The sequence below is a fragment of the Lissotriton helveticus genome, chromosome 3_1, assembly GCF_964261635.1.
Source record: "Lissotriton helveticus chromosome 3_1, aLisHel1.1, whole genome shotgun sequence".
In the NCBI taxonomy this organism is placed as follows: Eukaryota; Metazoa; Chordata; class Amphibia; order Caudata; family Salamandridae; genus Lissotriton; species Lissotriton helveticus.
Genome location: NC_136061.1, coordinates 1,219,678,197 through 1,219,699,782, shown reverse-complemented (window position 1 = coordinate 1,219,699,782; position 21,586 = coordinate 1,219,678,197). Strand labels below are relative to the sequence as shown.

Here is a 21,586-nt window from a genome sequence, read left to right as displayed (position 1 = left end):
CACTTAATGCCTCAATGTATACTTGTTTTACCCCTGCTGGCTCCATTCATTGAAATTCCCGCCCCCCGACGTGGATGTAACGTCACTGACTCAACTGCCCAATAGTACGGAGACCTGGGCAGTGGTTACGTCGTGGCTGTGACGTCACGTCCTAGTCTGGAAGGACGTGAGGTCGGATATTCAAGAGGCCGCGGGACCCGACTGAGTGAGTGGACATGCTGTGCGCGTCCTGTGGCATTATACTCACTGCGCTGCCATTGCCTGCGCATATTTACTAGTGGAGTGGACGGCAGCATCACTAGGCGGGCGCTCAGCGGGGTGCTGTGCCACGACCGGTGGTGCGGACTGAACTCGCGCTCAGACAGCGCAAGAGCAGATTAGAGAGCACGCATGAAGGTGGACTGAGTGTCTTGATAGTGCGGGCGAGAAGATATGCTGTAAGTCAGTCTGTCTTAAAAATGACAAACGGTTTCTCTTTGCTACACATGCAGTTCTCTTAGTTTTTTAACTTGTGAAAGTAAGTTAATTGTGTAGCTGCGCTGGTGCGCCGCCGGTCCCCAGGACTGCTCACTTTACTGGTATGACATTTTGAAACCATACAGCCTGCCTGTGACCGCTATATGTCTCACACAGCCTCTCCTGCTGACTTCGGTGGCCGGAGTCCGCCCATCAGCTATTTAATTCATATCCGTACGAGGCAGCTGAGCTCTCTGTTAGGGCCTCTCACATCCTGTTAAAGAGTCCTATGGTTCTGTACTCTAAAGGCAAGTCTCTATTTGGTGTTAACTCTTAGCAGAGCCATGTGACCTGCTTTGTAGATGTAGGCTCTTTATTTTTTTCTACTGGTGACATCTGAGGCTGATAGTAATAACTTCACAAGTCTTACTTTCCTGCTAACAGCATTCGCTTGTGAATAAGGTGGAGCCTGCTGTAAGTAGCAGCTTTACTAACTCAGTTCATCCCACTCCAAGTGATGACTTTTATGAAATATGTAAGTAAAGAAAACTCGGTGTCAAGAACAGAAGTATGGGCACGGTCTTCAATGCTATGTCATGTGAAGTGATGCCCGCCCCCTTTCACATCTGCCAATCTTTTAGATCGCTATGTGTGATATTTTGATAATTTCGTTACAATTATGAGTCAGCCAACTCAGGCATTTGCAGCAGTTTTAAGATCTTATAGTTTCTCGTTGCTCAAATAGGTCAAATTTCTGATATTTATAGGTTTCCCTCGTCTTCATTGCTTGATTTTCTGCTTGCAAGAGTCACTCATAGTCATTGAAATGTCACTCATAATTACACTGAAGTAATGAAAATGTCACACATAGCAATTTGAAACCTTGGCAGCTATGGATACAGCCAATGAGACAACTTGAACAACTCTTTGCTTCTGGTAGGTACTGCACGCCGTATTGCTATAGTATTTACTTATTTATGGATTCAGTGTTGTGAACACGTTTTTCAATATTTAGGTTAGTCTAATAAGAGTCTGTTTATTTAAACTGTTGATTTGAGTTTAATAAAATACACCACCCCCAAGGGGCGGCAATCTGAGGGATAGCCCCGGGTGCCACAAGCTCTAGCTACGCCCCTGATGTTAAAGATAATAATGGGACAAATAATAACAAATGTAGGCTGGGGCTCAGCAGAGCGATGGACCCATGAAATGCATATAACTAGCATGAACAGTTTCACGCCCGTTCAAATGAAATGTTAATGTGAAACTTTATGTTTTAACAAAAAAGGACAGAAAACAATCCCGAAGGACTGATGGCAAAAAGCATATTTTGGTCACACTCCCATTTCTCTTTTTGGGAGTTTTATATAGCGCAAACTTGACCCGAAGGTAGTTTGACCAGGCACCCCGGATTTGTCGGGACAGTCCCTGTTTTCACCAGCTGTCTCGGCAGATTTCGGGGAAATTTAGCTCATGTCCCGGTTTTTATAGAGGGTCAACCGAAAACGGTGTGAGGTGCCTTTTTATGTTTTCCAAAGCTGGGATAGTTATCAGCTGGTATAATAAAGCAATGTAACAGGCATGCTCCTGGCTTTAAAAAATAGCATTTTATGTACGTTCTCACTACCTCTTCTGTGATTCTATGCTGAGGAGCGCTGGGCTTCTCTACGCTTGGTTGAAGTAAAAGTTGTGGTCCTGGTCCTTCTTCTATTTTTGTGAAATGTCCCGGGTTTTGGCTTCCAGATTCTGGTCACCCTACCCAAGGGTGTCAGAGATCTTTCCAGACAAGTGTCAAGGAGATTTACCCAGAATAACAGGATGTTGAGCGCCCTGCCGAAACTCGAACCTGGCTCACCAGCTTTGAGGGTGACCGCTGTAGCTGTTAGGGTCAGGGAGTGGCGGCGTAAATAATGCATCATGTTGCGCCCCATTTACAACACGACGCATCAAGGGAGATGCGTCGCCTTGTAAAGCCCTGTGCGACATTATACCTGTGTCAAGTATAATGTATGCAGGGGGGAGTTCCCACGCAAAAAGCCATGTACAACTGACGCAGTTTATTTACAACATTTCACTGCATCACTATATGCCTTCACTGTGTCAAAATCCCTACGCCTGCTGAGACCAGGCGTAAGGAATGATGCAGGGCTTTTTGAATTAGACTCACCTATCTGTTGCGGCGCAGTGCTGGAGTTGTGTCACTTTCATGAGCAACTCCATCAATGTGTCACTTTTGTGCCAACAGATGCATCAAAATTTCTGACACATCTGTTAATCCATGCGCCATGTAGCACTGTATTGTAAATACAGCGTATCCATAGTGACGCAAGGACATTTGGCATTGGTGCAAGGTAACTGCTGAATCTATTTAGATGTGTCAGTTCCTTGTAGGCCCAAAAGGTCTGAAACGAGCCCTTTCCATGGCCTTGGGATTTTCCAATTTAAAATGGTCAGTTCAAACAAGGAGGTGATTTTCTAGCCCTTCGATATTTTGGTTATCTTTCTTGTCAGTTGTCAAATATGCAGGCTCTTCTTTTCCTTGAGCATTGTTTTAATCCACACAGCCTTGAAAATGAATGTCACCCTGAAGGTAAGAGCTGTAATGTGCTGCGATATGCATATACTGTCTGATTCATATATTGTTCATTTATTTGAATGAACAGGTTTCCTTCTTGTATGGCTACAATGAGCCCCCATCCCATTGGTGGAGGTGTAGCTCAAGGGTGTGGGGGGGTGTTTTGGGGTGTTAAACCCCCCTAATAACAAATATTTTGTGATAAATAGCTGGGTACAGCTGCTTTCAGTTTGGTATGGTGCAGTGTCTATTGGATTGTGCTAGGAATTCTTAAACACACAGAGAAAAACGTGCACACACTCTCTCCATTGAGAAATACTTCCAAAATGTTGGTCATTCCACAAAATAATGTGCTTTCTCTCACTTAGTACCCCTATCAATTCGCATTCCTCTGCCTTTCCGCTGACACTGAAGCCCATCTTGTGCACCCCGCCTGTCGTATAATGTATTTTAACATCATGTGCCAGTGTGACTGTTGGGAAATCTGAAGCTTACCCTCTCCCCCCCAGCCCAACCTCCCGCACCAATCTCACTTACTGACCAAGCTACCCTGCCCATGGGCACAGTTTCTATACGGCTTGAGCCCTGAGACAAACCGGAAAAAGTATTTGATAATTCTGGCCTTGTAACTTTATTTGTGATGAACAGCACTCGCAAGGCACAGTTTTGAAAAGTGATAGAAAAGCGAACCCCTAGAGCAAGATTTGTCCAACACTTGGATTTGGCGCAGTTCTCCCACTGCTCATGGAGTAAAGTTTTCACCACAGGGTGAAGCGTCTCTTTACTATTGTGGATTTCCAGACACTGTTACTAGGACAACTGATCATATGCTTGGCTAGTCGGCGTTTACTTAATTGATTAAATAACATGTCTGCAGATTCGGAAGGTACTTGACAACAGCAGCAGGTGTAAGAGTGGCTAATCACATTTCGGGCAGTGTGTACAATTTGTAACACACTTGCTATTTTTTATTCACATGAGACTAGGCCTGGGTGTAGTTTGTGGAGTTTTGCTACGCGGAACACCACGAAGTTACAAAAAAACTCTGTGAAGTTCCGCAAGTGGCGAAGTGCAGTGCGTACTGCAGTTTGTCCACCAACCCCTTGTAATCATAATACTCAACTGCTTAAGGTATGCTACATTATGTACTCAAAAGAATGTCCACCTGCACGGGTAGGGACTATAATGGTTTATAGTTCCTGACAAGGGTAGACTAACCCTTCTCTGTGCCGGTAAGTCCATGACTTTCCACAGGCTTTCAGTTTTCCAATGCCTGCAGCAAGGTTGTATCAGAGGATTTACCCATTTACTCTTACTGAACTTATGTGTTAAAATGGGCAAATATGGTTTGGTACACACTCATCTACACAAAAAAAATACTTTTAGCCTGATGTGGTATACTGCACTATGGGGGATATATAATTTCCCATCTTTTATGCATAGTTCTCCATCTCTGTAGAGACTGTACCTTTCTTGATATAGGGCCTCATTACAATGACGGTTGGAAAGGCTCCGAATGGCATTCAGATTTTCCTAACCCGGGTCGGAGCCCATGTTTCCTACCAACTTGGAAATATTTCTGACTGACCGATTATGATGGAAGACAACCATTCATAATTTTGAATCTGTTCCAATCAGCATTTGGAGAATGCTAGTCAGTTGGAGCTGATTCGCACAGCTCAATGGACAGTGTTTCTGACCGACCGATTATGATGTCGGATCCTGACAGCCTTTCCACTAGGACTGTCTGACACAAAACGGCTGTCAGAAACTGACTTTGGGAGCCCCTAGCAAGCCCCCTATGACCTTGAGGGCTCCGGTTGGGGTCTGTGGTGGTACCCAAGTGACCCGCTTTAAAACCATGCACAGTGTTGGCAGCACCATTGGAACCCTCCGACAGGGAGCAAGGTTTTTGCAACCACCCCTTTTTTCAATGGGAGCCTAGGTTGTTGGTCGGAACACAGGCTCCCATTGAAGTCAATGGGAGAGTTTCTGAAAGGTGTTAGGAACCTTCATAGTCGGTCGGTTAGACTCTCTGACCACGAGTCTGTCGGAAACGGATCCAACAAGGAGTTGGTCGTAATGCTTTCTGACTGACATCGTAATGAGGCCCTTAGTATAGCAACGTACTTTCCAAAAATATTATCACATCCGTTTGGTTAAGTTACTGGGTCTTTGGTTCACCATATACTAGTTATCAAACATATAAAATGACATTGTTAAAGCAATGTTGACATGTCTTCTTAGGATCTAGATGAAATTGTGCCTTAAACCTTGGCTATAAGCCCTTTACATCCAACCAGCACCGGGCACTTATTGCACAACCCCCCGATGCTTTCGCAAATGTTAATCATTATTTTAACCCACTGAGAGAGCCAGCATGTTTATTCCGTGTCTGTTTCCACCTCATTGGTCCAACGCTTCAAATGCAACAACCAAAACTTCAATGGGGCCCATATCCTACCAAGCGGGTTAGTTTATCAGTTTGTGTCTGGCTTTTCACTCTGCACTCAATGACAGGATTCTAAATCGTTATTTAACCAGCCCCCCTCAATTTGAAAGTATTGTTCTGGTGCATCGTAATGACATATGGCTGTACGTGCCTCAATGTGCATCACTATTCAGAGGCACATGTCGCGTTATTTTAATGTATGCACATTCTTATATCCTGGCATAGTTAAACATCATAATTATTAGTAAATAAGTATCACTGCATGGTTTAACCTCCTCTTTCTCATCATGTTACTCTACTGTAAAACTCAAATGGGTTAAAACTGTTTACCCCGAGGTTCGTAATAAAGCCTTGCTTGTACCATGTTAGGGCCATGACGTACAGCTAACGGTAGGTTATTAGACATACCCGTATTCCCCACTTATATATCAAAACGGGGGTATGTACAAATGACGTGCCCAGTTTTGTACCTTTTCCACCCAACAGAGTTCAACGGGGGTATTATAACTAATGGTAAATTCATGCATGTAATCCTATATTCCCTGTTCTCTAATTAGCTCACAGTGTGGATCCCAGACATGCTGCATCCTTGGGGGCATTACATACCCCCGGCACCATGGTTAACCCTGATTAAAATCAGTGTATTGCTCCTCTATTTTCTTTTATATTAATTAGTACATTTAATCCAGTCCTCCGTGGAGTTTAGCCCATTCCTTACAATAATAAATATTGAGATATACTATTGTTCAAGCAGCCCTCTCTCCTATTACCTATGATCTACTCTAAAATGAACCAGTGGAAATCTGTATATCAATATTTTTCTTTCATAAAGTATTCCACTAATGGGTCATTGGGTTTAGATGTCTATAGGGCTGCTTTATGTTCTAACAGGTATAACCTCACTTCTCTACCCGTGTTCCCTAAACAACCCAACCCACTTGGGCATAGTAGGAGCTGTACAACATTACTGCTTTGACAGTTATTTAGACTCCTGGCCGACACTTTGACCCCATTGCGTTCAATCATTTTATCCAGTAGGCATTGGTCACAAGTAGTGCAATTGCCACGTCTGTGATTTCCTCTGGCCCTGGTCATATGTAAAGTTGTCTGTTGTTCAAATTTAGGCTCTCTGTATGTATGTACCAGGTAATTGCATACATCATCTAAAGGCAAACAGCATTTTTTCTAACTTCATCCCCTCATTGTCATTAACATTTTCCAGTGTTTATTTATTAAATGTTTTATCTGATTGCCCACTCCAGAGAATTGTCTCACAAATGCTATCTTATTCCTGTGATTGGGTTTTTCAGATATATTAAATATGCTGTTCCTGTTATAAAAATGGGCACTTTTGAACGAGTGTTTAATCGTTTTTTCGGGTAGCCTCTATCTTTCATTTCTTTCTTAAGCGTGTCTGAATGTTTATAAAAATCATCAAGTGGGAAACAATTCCTTCGTAACCGATGGAATTGACCAAATAGAATATTGTCCCTCTGGGACTTAGGGTTAAAACTTGGAAAATGCAGGAGTGCGTTTTTGTCTGTAGGTTTTGTATTCAGTTCTACCTCTAGATGTTCCTCCTACATTTTTAATGGAAACAGCCAGAAACTCAACTTTATTTTTACTTTTATGGGCCGTGAACTTGAGGTTTGCATCCCCCAGGTTTAGTCATTCCAAAAACTCTTCCAAATGTTCATTTGAACCTTCCCAGATAAATACAATTCCATCATTGAAATGGTGCCACCACAATGTTTTCTGAGAAAGTAGCCATCTCATTATAACTGTGTTTTTCTTTAAGTCCCCTACGTATAAGCAGGCCACACTCGGAGCACAGGTGGCTCCCATACTATTCCCCTTCAGCTGGAGAAATAATTAATCTTTAAAGAAGAAAGTTTTGTTCTTAAGTATCATGGAGACACATTGTACAATGAATTGTTTATTGGCTTCTTGTACATCGTAATTTTCTAAAATATTCCTAATAACCTCAATGGTGTTGTCTTGTGGAATATTTTTTATAAAGCCTCAATATCGAGAGTCATAAGAATTTGTGTGACTTCATTCAAACTTGTCCCTTCTAGGATAGAAATTAAATGTGCAGTGTCCCTGATATAAGATTTCTGTTTGTTACTAGATGTTTCAAGAAGCAGTTGACATATGTGCTTGAAGGCTCCATTAAGGAATGCAAGCAACTCACCATGGGCCTAAGGGGAGGGGGGGTCACTTGTGTCTTTATGGATTTTTGGAAATCCATAGAACGCTGGGGTTATGGGATTATTATTTTTCAAAAACCCAAACTCCTCCTCACAAATCCAATTATTATTGTTAGCTGTCTCCAGGAGTTCAAACACTTCTTTTTTAAGAGCAAGCATGTATCTTGAGATAATGCTTCTCCACAAAAAGGAGTCTCATGACTCGGTCTTTGTAGTCAACTGTGTCGAGGACCACTACTGCCCCGCCCTTCTCAGAGGGCTTTATTGTAATGCTATAATTTTGCTGTAACTAGTAAATGGCTTCTCTTTCGGCCAGATTCATCAACGTAAAATCGGCTCGCAAAGGGCCAGATTCTGAGAATCTGGCCCTTTGCGAGCGCAATTTTTGCATTTGGGATTAATCATCCCAAATGCAAAAATCGCTATTATAGAATTCACAATTTTGCGAGGAATTGCATTTAAGGAATTTCTTTTTGAGATTCCTTAAATGCAATTCATGAAACATTTAAAAGTTGCGAATTCGCAATTTCGGGCCGCTATTTACCGCGAAGTCAAACCTCGTGGTAAATAGCGGAAACTTAGAAAAATGCACTTAAGTGCATTTTTCTAGGTTGTATGTTACACACACACATGTCCTTGGGACATGTGTGTGCGTAACACCAGCGTCCAATATCATTTCAGGGGTGCAACAGTGTGTCCTTTGGACACCCCTGCACTCTTGAAATCGCAAACTCAAAATGCGAATCGCTAATAGCGAATCGCACATTGATATGTCTTCCCATTCATTCCTATGGGCCTTTAGGCCCATAGGAATTAATTGGGAGTTATTCCTTATTTGCGATTAGCAATTAGCTAATCGCAAATAAGGAAGCTGTAGGAATCGCAAAATAAATTGCGATTTGTACATGAATCCCGTTTTGCGAGTCTGTAATAGCGACCCCTTAATAATCGCTATTACAGACTCGCAAAACGGGACTTTGATGAATCTATCTGTTTGTTCTTTAGCTCGATTATGGTGTTGAAAACCAGGTTCATCCGGAATTTTGTGAATATTAATTTCCACTGCTTTCTCAAAGATTTCAACATTTTTGCTGACTTGAGTAACAGAAGGTGTAAAAGTGGATTTTGGTTTTAACCCAGAGTTGTTCTCAACTGGTTGTGGTTGGCGGTCCTCAAAATATCTATTTAATCTGATTTTTCTAAAGGAAGATTTTAAGTCTTTTTCTCACTCAAACTTTTTCATGTTAGTGGTTGATGCAAAATTGAAGCCCTTACCTAAGACATCCCGTTCCGCTTTGCTGAGCTCTCTACTAGACAGATTTATAATTTTAAGCTTTATTTAGCACCAACATTTCTGGCTCCTCCTTTTTAAGTATTCTTGTGGATGGTGATTTCTCATGAACTGTCCCCTTCCATGGTTTGGGTTTGTTCTCTGTCTCCACCTTTGTTTTTTATGAAAACATGCTGTTTTTCACGCCATGTGGACCCCCTATCTGCCATGTTTTTGGAGGTGCTGCTGTTTGCTTTGTATTTAGCCTAGCAAGGCCTTGCCTTAGGCACTGTTAAGGATCACTTTGCTATTTCTATTTTCCTGCAGCTGCTGAAGTAGCCCTCCCTGCCCAAGTCACCTGATTCGTTTTCTGGAAGGTTTGCCCCTACTCTTATTGTGAGTGCCCCAGTGAGACCTCAATCTGGTCCTCATATTTCTCATGTGTTGCCCCTTCAAGGCACTACACAGCTGTTCTCTGCCATTCTTGACTCTGAAAGCGGTCTTACTGGTGCTGTTAGACCTGGCACCATTGGCGTGGGTCTTTATTCCCTTTTTTGCTGTTGCCTCCTGTGTTTTTGCTATGTGTTTGCTAGTCTAGATGCTTAGGGCACTTTTTCACTGCTATTCAGTGCCAAAGTGCAAGTGCTCCCTGTTGTAAATTGTTGTAATGGATTAGTGATTCCATGATTGGCTATTTGATTTACTTGCACCATGTGTGCCCAGGGCCTGTAAATCAAATGCTGCTGGTGGGATTGCAGCACTGGTTGTACCACCCACAGATGCAAGTTGTAAAATATGACTCAGGCCTGCCATTGCAGAGCCTGTGTGCAGTCTGGGACTGCCATGTCGACTTGGCAAATGCACACACTTGCCAGTACCTAAACCTTCCCTTTTCTAGATGTTAGTCACACCTAAGGAAGGCCCAAGGTACCCCCAATGGGCAGGGTGCATTGTATGTAAAAGGTGGGACATTACCTGATGTGTGTGGCATGTCTTGATTGTGAATTACAGCCAATTTCGTTTTTCACTATTGCAAGGCTACCTGTTCCGTAGGCCAGACTGGGCAGTTTGATTATAACATCTTATAATCCTAACCGATCCAGGGAACAAGGAAGAAATTTGAGTGTAGTATGCCTGAACTCAGATTGTTAAAATACATGTTTTAGTAAGTGTGATTTTTACATTCTGTGTTTGAAAATACCACTTTTAGAAAGTAGGTATTTTCTTGCCTTACCATCCAGTATGTCTCTGCTGGGTTTGTATATTCCATGTCTAGTTTGTGAGTGACAGGGGGATGGAGAGGGCCTTGGCTCCAGCAGTCTGATGGGTCGAGGCTTGGCTGAATAGGACCTGCATTGAATAGAGAGTACAGGGAGATTTCCCTCCACTGACCTGAGCCCTCAAAGAATAGAGAGTAGTGGGCAGAGATTTCCTTTCAGTAACCAAAGCCCTCATAGAATAGAGAGTAGGGGGAGGAGATTTCCTTTCAGCTACCTGGGCCAGGTCTGCTCTCAAACAATGCTGTCTCCGCCTCCTGCCAGGAAGCTGCATCAAGGAGGACAGAACTGGTTTTGGCTTGGTACAGACACTCTTTGCCTTCAGAGAACAAAGGATTTTGCAGTATAAATATTGGGGCCCAGACCCCAGAACTTTAGATCACTTCTGGGAATCAAGACAAACCTTTGCTGAGGAAAGAAACCAAGGAAGCTGAAGGAGGAGACTGCCCCTGCGCTGGTGACTGTTTGGTGTTGGCCTTCAGTGGTTACTTATTGCCAAAGAATGGAGAAAAGGAACTTTGTGTGTACTTTCACCATCTTGAGAAAGATCTCCAAGGGCTTGAAGCTGAGCTTGCCTCCTGTTCTGAAGTCTCAGGGACACAAAGACTTCACCATCAACTCACCCTGAATTCCCTTGCTGGGAAATTCTACCTGCAGTGAGGTGCCTGCGGTTGCTTGGGCCCTCTGAGAGATTGCGTGTCGCTGGGAGCGGGAAGCGTGACACAATGAGGAGAAGCATGTTGCTGCTGCAGCAGTTGCCGTCACATCCCCAAAGAAGCGTGCCGCCGCCGTAGCTGTTCACCGTCGCATCGCAGACAAAGTGTGTTGCATCACCGGAGAAGCATGCCGCCGCCACAGAGGTCGCCATCGCATCACCGGAGAAGCGTGACGCAGGGCCTGTCGCGGCCCCAAAGTTTGATTTCGCCACACAACTGGCAGGCGTGCATGCATTGCATCCACGTTGTCGCATCGCATCAAAGACGCCATATTGTCACATCGCATAGGGGCGCCAACTTGTTGCATCGTAACATGAATACAGTAAGAAACCGATGCATCACCTCCTCTCTGGTAAGGAACCGACGCATCACCTCCCCTGCGCTACAGTAAGGAACCAACGCATCACCTTCCCTGCGACCCTTTTGTTTGTATTGCGTGATGCATGGAAGGTACTTTGAGAGTAAAGTGTTGCATTTTCATCTACATTGAATTAAGCTATTTCTACCATTTTAAAGTCTTACTTTTGATTACTGTATTGTGGATTTTTGTCGTTTAGTCTGGTAAAGATTACTTGCTTTTCTAAACTGGTGTGGTGCCCATTTGTAGTGTTTTCACTGTATTACTGTATGTGTTCACAAATGCTTTACACACTCTCTCTGAGATAAACCTGTCTGCTTGTGCCAAGCTACCAAGGGGGTGAGCAGGGGTTATTTTTGGACTGTATCCCCCTTTCCCTGACTAGAAGCAAGGGTCCCTATTTGGACAAAGGTGCAAGCCATTGCCAACTAGAGACTCCCATCTCTAACATTGGTGGTCAGTGGTGAGGAATTGGACTTGCATTTATGATTCATATACAGTCTTTCGTGTACACTACTAGTGAGTACAGACGATAACGTGACCACATACATTTTGGTAGAATTCTTCTGGGACTATTTTCTGAGAACTTCCAATACTTACAATGAGTAAGCCAGCATCCACTGCATTTATGGATTTAGATTTTGAAGAAGAGAGGATTGATACCTACACCATGCCACACCTTAAAGCTGTTTTTAAGCAATTCAAAATCTCCAGGAGAGGTCTCACCAAGAAAGAGGAATACCAAAGGGTGCAGAGGACCTGGTTGGAATCTAGGGAAGCCAGTGAGCACCCTGAAGAACCTAGAATGGAGGGATTGAATGTGGATGGGCAGCCGGAGGGGCCATTGGGTATGACTGGGGAGTAAGCACCTTCCAGGGCGGGCAGCAGTGTTTCTTTTAAGGGCCTGTCTCCAGAAGAGCTGGAGGACAGGGAGAGAACCTGGATGCATGCATTGGAGCTCAAAAAGCTCAAGCTGGGAGGGAGGATAAGGAGTTGGCATTTCAGAGAGAAAATGTAGCCCTAGAAGAGAAAAAGATGCTTTTAGAGCAAGAGAGAGGGTTGAGGGAGTGGGATCTGAAAGCAAAAAGTTTAGAGACTAGTCCCTCTGGTGGCAGCACACCATCCACGCCTGCTGAAATGTTAGTGTTTTTTCCCAAAGATGTCATTAAGGAGTTCCATAAACATGAAGATATTGGGCAATGGTTTAAGGCCTATGAAGTAGATATGACCTACCACCAGGTCCCTGAGAAGGATTGGGGAGCGGGGTTGTAGGGGGGGTTTCTCAGTGATGGGCAGGATACCTTGTTAGACTTGCCCTCTGAGGAGCAGACGTCCTATGTCCATATGAAGGAAGCATTAATGACCAGGTATGGGTTGCCCCCGGAGCTTTATAGACAAAGGTTTAGGAATTGTAAGAAACTGGAGTCAAGTACTTGGGTGGAATATGGATGGTTGGGTGAAGGGTAGCAAAGTGAATTATTTTGAAGTGTTCTATGATTTGATTGTTTGGAAGCACTTGTCTAGTAATTGTTTTCCAGAGCTACGCAGGCACCTTACTGATAGTAAGCTGACTATCCCAAGGAAGCTTGCAAAGGAGGCGGACTGCTGGGTTAGGACCCTGGTCCACAAGGGTCATGTGGGAGACTTCACCAAAGATGGGCAGGGTCCCCAGCAGAATAGTGAGGGAGACAAGGGTATAAAGAGGGAGTTCCAGAAAGGGCCCCAAAGTAATCCCCAGGGGAAGGGTTCCCAGCCTCCCACTGAGAAGAAGTCAGGGGCCTAACAGATAAGCCTGTTCAGAAGGGGCCCAGGAAATGTTATAATTGTGGTCAAGTGGGTCACTGCTTCTGGAATCCTAAGTGTCCCATGAAAGCGAATACAGCACCCTCTGGTGCACCCCCCGGAAGATGGCAAGTGTAGCCCTGGGAGAGGAGATGGGTGCCCAAGGTGGGTGGGGTTCTGCCAAGATGTCCCAAGTCTGTTTAGGAGACAGTGAGATGGTCCCTAGAACACAGCTGCCTGATAACACTACAAAATACAGGCAGTGGGTGACCATCAATGTCCAAAGGGTGGAGGCTCTGAGAGTCACCGGAGCCAGTGTGACAGGCGTCAGATGTTGGCTGGTATCTGAAGAGCAGGTGATCCCCCATGCATTTACCCTGTAGTTGCCACTAACAACTCAGAGAGCCACTGTAATGTGGCCAGGTTCCCTTTGAGTGGGGGGGGGGGGGGGGTCTCAGGTACCTTTCAAGTAGCTGTGAGGCCAGCCATGCCTGTTGACTGTCTGCTAGACAGTGATTTGGAAAGCTCCCCTTTGGCTAAGGTGGAGCAAAGGGCTTATCTAGAGATGTTGGGTCTGCCTGAGTGGTTGTGTGTGACCACTCAGTCCATGGCAGCCAGTAAGGGTGTTCAAGAGGACCTGGAGCTTGAAAGAGAGGCCCAGGTGCCTACCTTAAAGAGAAGAGGCAGGGGGCATGGGAAACCAGCCCCTGAAATTCTAATGGTCTAGGAAGAGGCAGACCTTGAGGGGATGCCCTGGAACCTACAGGGGAACAGGGAGCTGAACTGGGGGACCTGCCTGAGCTGACGCATTGGCAGCAGGAATGAGGACCCTCAAGGGAAGAGTTCTGTGAGGATTAGAAGAAGTGCCCTTCTCTTGTGGGTTTGCAGCAACAGGCCACAAACCAGGCAGCAGGTGATCAGTCTGGATCACATTGGATCTACTGGGATAATGGTCTCCTGTATAGCGAGCCTATGGTTGCTGAGCCTGGGTCATCCCGTATGCTGGTGGTACCCCATCGCTTCAGAGTCTTCCTACTGGGTTCTCTCATGATGTACCTTTAGCAGGACATTTGGGGCGTTACAAGACGTTTGAAAGACTTGTCACACACTTTTATTGGCCCAAATGTGCAAGAGTTCAGATACTCATTGCAGGACCTGTCAGACTTGCCAGTCAAGTGATAAGAGTGGGAGGAAGCACAAGGCTACTCTCCAACCTTTCCCTGTGGTCAGCACCCCCTTTGAAAGGGTGGGCATTGACATTGTGGTGCCTCTGGATCCCAAGACAGCCATGGGCAACAGGTTCATCCTGGTCTTGGTGGACCATGCCACCCGGTAGCCATCCCCCTACGGACTTTGACAGCCCCCGGGGTGGGACGTGCGTTGATCGGGATTTTCTCTTGTGTGGGGTTCCCCAGAGAGGGGCTGTCAGATCGAGGTACCAGATTCATTTCCAAGTATATGAAGTCCCTGTGGCAGGAGTGTGGTATAGCCTACACGTTTACCACGCTTTGCACCCCCAAGGAAATGGGCTAAACTAAAAGGCATGATTATGGATCTTGAGAAACCTATGAGGCATAAGTGGGGCATCCTCTTGCCATGCCTTCTGTTTGCTTACAGAGCGGTGCCAAGGAAGTGCTTAGGGTTCAGCCCCTTTGAACTGCTGTATGGTCACCCTGTAAGAGGATCCCTGAGTTTGGAAAAAGAAGGCTGTGAGAAATTTCCCAGTAAACCTCCCCAGGATGTATATAGCTACAACCTGACCTTCAGAAACCAAGCCCGGTGTTTCAGACAACTCGCTCAGTCAAATCTAGAAGCCAGTCAGGAAGAGATGAAACGGTGGTATGATCAGAATGCCACTCTGATCGAGTTTTAGCCTGATCATAAAGTGTGGGTCATGGCCCCCATGGAGCCTTGTGTGCTCCAGGATAAGTGGACCGGACCATTTGAGGTGGTGGAGCACAAGAGTGATGTCACCTACTTGGTGGACTTGCGCTTTCCTACATATAAACCGCCTGAAGCCCCACTTAGAGAGGTCCAAAGTGGGCATGCTCCTAGCAACAGATGATGGAATGGAAGAGGAGACTAAGCCTCTTCCTGACCACCTGTCTGCAACAGAGCAAGAGGGGTCAGCTGAGGGTGTAAACCTCTACCTCCATGACCCCTGAGCAGCAGGATGACTGTCGCCAACTGTTTGGACAGTTTCCTGATCTGTTCTTCCTGACTCCTAGTGTCACTTATTGGTGCATCCATGATGTGGATATTGGGGACAGTCCTCCTGTAAAGCACAACACTTACAGAGTGAACGATAGGGCGAGAGCTTGCATCAAGGAGGAGGTCTCCAAGATGTTTGCATTAGGGGTGATTGAGTCCTCCAACAGTCCTTGGGCCAGCCCAGTGGTTTTGGTCCCAAAGGCTGCCGCACCGGGTGCCACGCCAGAACTCCAGTTCTGTGTGGACTACTGAGGACTCAATTCAGTCATCAGGATTGACGTGCACCCCATCCCCAGAGCTGATGAGCTCATTGATCAGTTAGGGGCTGGCCGGTACCTCAGCACGTTTGATTTAACGTCTGGGTACTGGCAGATCGCCTTAACTGATAGGACAAAGGAGAGGTCAGCATTCTCCACACCAGATGGGCACTACCAATTTCGGGCTATGCCCTTTGGGATGAAGAATGCCCCTGCCACCTGTCAGAGGTTGGTGAACCAGGTGTTGGCTGGACTGGAGGATTTCAGTGCCGCCTACCTGAATGACATCACAGTGTTCAGCAACAGTTGGGAAGAACATCAGAGCCACCTCCATGATCAAGGCGAGTAAGTGCAAAATCGGGCAGGGTTCAGTGGTGTACTTGGGACACCAAGTTGGGAGCGGCCAGGTGGCTCCACTACAGCCCAAGATTGATACTATCCTGGCTTGGGAACCCCTACAAGACCCAGACAGAGGTGAAAGCCTATTTATGACTCACAGAGTACTACAGGAGGTTTGTCAAGGGGTATGGCAGCATTGTTGCGTCCTTGACAGAGCTGACTTACAAGAAGCAGCCCAAGAGAGTGAAATGGACTGACACCTGTCAGAAGGCTTTTGATGCCCTGAAGTCTGCCATGTGCACGGCACCCGTGATTTAGGTGCCCAACTTATCTAAAGAATTCATTGAGCAGACAGAAATTCAGAGCATGGTGTAGAGGCTGTTCTTTCACAGATAAATGAGGAGGGCCTAGACCAACCTGTAGCCTTCATCAGTAGGAGGTTACTTCCACAGAAACAGAATTGGAGTGCAATTGAGCGTTTGGCACTTGCTGTGGTCTGGGCACTGAAGGAGTTGAGACCATTGTTTTGGACTCACTTCTGGGTTCAGACCAACCACAGGCCCCTCAGATGGTTGATGCAGATGAGGGGTGAGAATTCAAAGCTGTTGAGGTGGTCAATTTCCCTACAGGGGATGTACTTCACGGTTGAACAACGCCCTGGAGAATGACTGTGGGGGCCAGTTGGGGGAGTGGCTGCACTGGGGTTACCTATGGTACCCCCCTTCATTGCCATGCACAAGGTGGCAGGCACCGCATGGTGCCTGTCACATTGTGCATGGTAAAGCACAACATGCCTCTTTGGCATTGCGGCGAGTGTTGCTTACAGCATCATCCGCTAAAATGTCAAAGATGTGGAATGTGACCGCTGGGGTGACGGTCACATCCTAATTGGCGGTGCGGGACCGCCGAACCACTGGCGGCCTGTCCCGGCACCGCTAGGTTGGCAAAATAGGTGACTTAGACTAGGAACATCATGTCCTACTTCTTGTGTATCTAAAACATGTTAATGATTATGGTTAACATCACCTTTATGGTGTTTTTTCCTTTGTTGTTTAAAGGGGGAGATAGCTTCAAGTCAATCGAATTAATTCTAGGTTTTCTATATATAACTCTGTTTAGGATTCCCAGTGTTCTTTGTGATGTGTCTAGTAGTTGTGTACTTTATTCCATTTCCTTGCTCTCACTACCTCAGTGCTTTGATTCTCTTCTCAAACAATCAATTACCAGCATATAGCCCTAGACTTGCCCCACAGAGTCTGATAAAACCCGCTCAGTACAGACTTCAAATGACCCCGCTGTCAAGCACAAATCCTACAAGTGATCTGCACAGATCTCTCAACATCCCAGGTAGCCCTCAAGCTCTTGTATGCACTCAAAATGTCTGTTGTTGGCAAGACAACACCCTTATAAATCCCTCACATGCTAAACTTTGCAACTAGTCGACCTCTACAATTTGCATGCATACTTCAAAGTAAAACAGAAAATTCTACCCTTTTACCCCTGGCCCCGTCAAATACCATAAAGTGAGACTATAGTTACTGGCAGAAGCATTTTGCTGTACACATTTGGAACCTGACATTATAGGCTTAGAGCCTGACGTAGCAGGCTCTACCAGTCATTGAAGGCCTGCTTTAGCGCTAAAGGCCTGAGCCAAACGCAAGACCCTTTATTAATGGAGCAGACCTTTAATGGCCAGGAGAGCCTGCCACGGAGGGCTCTAAGGCTATTAGAACATGCCACTCCTAGAGGGCAGAATGTTCTTATTTGTAAAAACAAATGCCTCACGGGTCACAACGGGGGTTTAAATTCCATCAGGCTCCCAGAGACCTTTGTTAACAGCAACATCTGTGAAATGAAAAACACATTGGAATGTTGCTCTTGACCAGGCATCCGACTGGGTACGGAAAATCTTGAGCAGTACCTCGGTGCATCGGTTGGTGGTGTTGATTGGCTGTGCGTCAGCATCATCCACATCGGAAGTGATGTTGCAATGCCCATATAAGCGCCACCTCGGCCCACTGAAATACGTTTTTTATGAATACTTCCATGGCAAAAATGCAGAGCCACAAAGAAAAACAATGTTTTGACCAGTGTGTAGTATCTAATTGGACCTTAGGGTTAAGATCCCAGTTAACAGTGCAGGGATGATGGCAGAGTCTGTGAGGAATCTGAGGTTAGATAGAGTCTCTACCAGAGAAGGCATCATTAAAGTTAAGTAACCTGCTCTTTTGATAGAGACTTCTAACCTCAGATTCCTCACAGTAGAACAGATACCCATGCAATAGTCTCTGGAGGTGAGTCTGTGAACTGGGTTAAACCAGAAAATCCTGGCTGGCTGAACAGGCAAAATGGTCATCTCTATGGACCTGCCTGTCCATGCAGTAGTGCTTCATGAACATGTTAAGTGATACTAACGTACACCTCAGCAGATTCCTTGACGTACCCCACATGCTAACAAAGTAGTAGCACACTTGGACCTGGTGAAATGGTCCTTCAAGCCTTCAGGAGACTGCTTCTTGGCTAATGCGTAGCAGATCTTGATGCAGAGTACAATCCGTTGAGAGATGGGTCGCTTTTGCACAGCTGTGCCTTTCTTTCCTCCTGTAGACCAGTTGCAGAGTTGATCATCCACCCGATGGTCTTCAGTTCAACCAAGATAGAAAGAGAGAGCTCTCTTCGAGTCCAAGCAATAGAGTCGCTCCTCTTCCTTTGAAGGAAGAGGTGGCGCATAAAAATCAGGCAGACAGATGCTCTGGCCAGCATGAAATGGGATGTCAACCTTCAGCAGAAAAGAGGCACAAATCTGAAGAACCAGTTGTCAGGGAAACAGCAAGTCTACAGAGGATGAAGTGACAGAGCTTGAAGCTTGCTAACCTTTCTGCTGATGTAATGGTACCTGTTAGAAATGGTGGTCTCTAGTTGGCAATGGCTTGAACCTTTGCCCAAATAGGGACCCTTGCTTCTAGTCAGGGAAAGGAGGATACAGTCCTAAAATAAAGCCGGCTCACCCCCTTGGTAGCTTGGCAAAAGCAGACAGGCTTATCCCCAAGGCGGTGTGTACAGCATTTGTGTACACCTACAGTAATAGAGTGAAAACACAACAAATGGACACCACACCAGTTTAGAAAAATAAGTAATCTTTACCACATAATCGTGATGATTGCCTGCCGGCGGAAAAGCGGCGGGCGTTCTTTCCGTCCACCGCGGTACCCCCCCATCATGGTAATATGGTGGGGGTAAATGGCGGTCGAGCGGGGAGTTATGGCGTGCTGATCGCCACCGCCGGTCAGGCGGTGTTGATCTGCACACCATCATAATGACCCCCTTAGTGTTAACACCAGATTATCTCAGTGAATCCATCCCACTAAGTAGCCACTCACACACCTTACTCTAATTTTTCTTTCCTTGAATTGAATGTAAGATATGAATGAATAATGGTAAAATGAGAACAAGAGTGAGCCAAACCTTCTGTGCAAATGCCACCAAGAAAAATTTAACTGATGGTGTATAAGTTTCCTCATTAACACCATACAACTTTTGCTGAAGAACATGAACTTCTTGTTGCTGGAACTCTTCAATACTTAACACCAGATTACATCAGGATTACATTTGTCACCTTGCTGCATGAGATTAATACTCTTAATACTTTTGTTGGAACTAGAGCTACTATATACACTGGCAAATTGACAAGATTTTTTACATGCAAGCCCATAGTTTACAATGGCAGGACAGTTTGTGAAATTTCCTCCCTGTCACTTAGAACCACAGTGACAACACATGTACGTATTCAAAGCCAGGCTAACATGTCTGTCTCTAACCTTAGGTTCATCATCACCTTTGTCCATTAATGCTTTGCTTCACAGTAAGCAAACCTCACTGACCAATCGTCTCTTTATTGTCAAGTGTTTCCTTGGCAGGGTGTATGGCTACTGCCACACTTGTGACAGGGTCAATAGTCTCCTGGAGAGAAGGACTACTGTCCCTCATCAACTTTTCCTGAATCATTTTATTGTACCTGTGTACCATAATTCGATATCTGGTATCTAAACCAATAGTATCATCAAACTCTTATTGAGAAGCCAAAACTCATAAAACTCTAACATAAGATTCAGTTGGCTCATTTGGAAGTTGATGTTTATAACTGGTGTTGTTGCATAAATATAGGCCATATGTTCTAATATCTCATCGCAAAATAGTGGTTGTTTTTTTAATCAGTATTTTTGCAACCAGTAATGATTTTTAAGAATTGACCTATTTACTAATACGTCAGTTCTTAAAAATGTAAGGAGTATTGTGTTGGGATCTGGCATATCTCATGCATATTAATGTGGTAGGTTGAAAATTCTGAATCACTATGATTAAGGTCCATCACAGAAATGGTGGCCTGCTGCAGTCAGCAGACCAAAATGTCTATGATTGCTTTTTTAATGAAGCAGACATGTTTTAAATGCTGCCCCGTTTTCCTTAAATGAAATGGGACGGCATTTAAGAAGAAAACTTTATATTTTTCCTTTTATTAAACGAGGCATGGAACCGCCTCCTCTTCAACTAAGGTACTGCAGAACCGTAATAACCCACTTACTGGGTCTCGGCGGCAGGGGAACCGCCCAAATCTTCCATACCCTTCATACGTAGTAAAAGAGACACAGGAGCCTTCGTCTGCAGGAGGAACCCAGATGTATTCAAATAGCCCGGGCTATGGAACAGAGTCCCAAGCTAGTCAGAGACAAAACCCAGGAGGCTACTGCTTCACTCTGCAGCTTACAAGCCTTTTATACTTTTTATCCCAGTCTTTTGGCTGTTAGTTCATTGTTTAATCAGGGCAGTGTTTGCAGTTGATAACCAGATCCGGACGACGTTTGTAGATGGTGACCTGGTCAAGGTTTGGTAGACAAATCATTGTTCACTCAGCTTTGATCAAGGCTCAGTCTTTCAGGTCATTGTTCAATTGCCTTGATCAAAACCCGGTCTTTCAAGTCATTGTCTAATCACCCTGATCAAGGCCCAGCAGTCAGACCATTGTCCAGATAACCTGATCACAGTGTCAAGGATGTTCACCAGGCTGGGAGCAGGAGATGGAAAACAAATCATTTACTCAGGGTGTGAGTGTCTCGTGGCTTTCAGTTGAAATGCAAAGAACAGGGGAGCTTGGGTGTACGACAGTTCCTGGGCAGAAATGCAGGCTGCAAGATGGTTTTTGTCGTGTCATTTAGAATTTCCTCAGGCATCAGCAGAAACGACCACGTGGGTCGTGTGGAAGTGTTTCACACTAGATGGCAATGAAAAAGCGATGGAGTCCCGGTACAAATGATGCCGATCAGAAGAACACTTTTCCTCAGACCCTCCTTTTGCCATTGAGTGGCAAATACTTTAAGAAATGTCAGTGTTCATAAGGCCATCCGTTTCTTGTTGGAGCATTATCATCATATTGGTGTTGTGAATGTTAGAGGGTAGAGTCTTGATGGTCTGGACACACATTGTACAGAGCACTGGCAGGCACTGAAAGCACAAACAGCAGATGACCAGGACAGTTACTCTCAAGGCAAGGAAGATGAGGATCTTCCATCCCGACTGGGAAAGGAGGCCCCAGATCCAGCCTGTGAGGGACCAGTTGCCTTCATCCAGATGAATTTCGGAAGAAAGGCGATGCAGACGTTGGATGGCATCGTACACTGTAGGTGCC

At 45.2% G+C, this 21,586-nt stretch overlaps 1 long non-coding RNA gene across 1 annotated transcript in view; it reads left to right on the top strand.

The window, feature by feature from the left end:
• The first annotated feature begins 215 nt into the window (after positions 1-215).
• The window catches only part of LOC144824912 (uncharacterized), a 97,819-nt gene continuing 76,448 nt past the window's right edge, over positions 216-21,586 (top strand). Inside the window, exon 1 of the long non-coding RNA XR_013609175.1 lies at positions 216-437. This is a non-coding gene — a long non-coding RNA (uncharacterized LOC144824912). The remainder of the gene's footprint in view (positions 438-21,586) is intronic.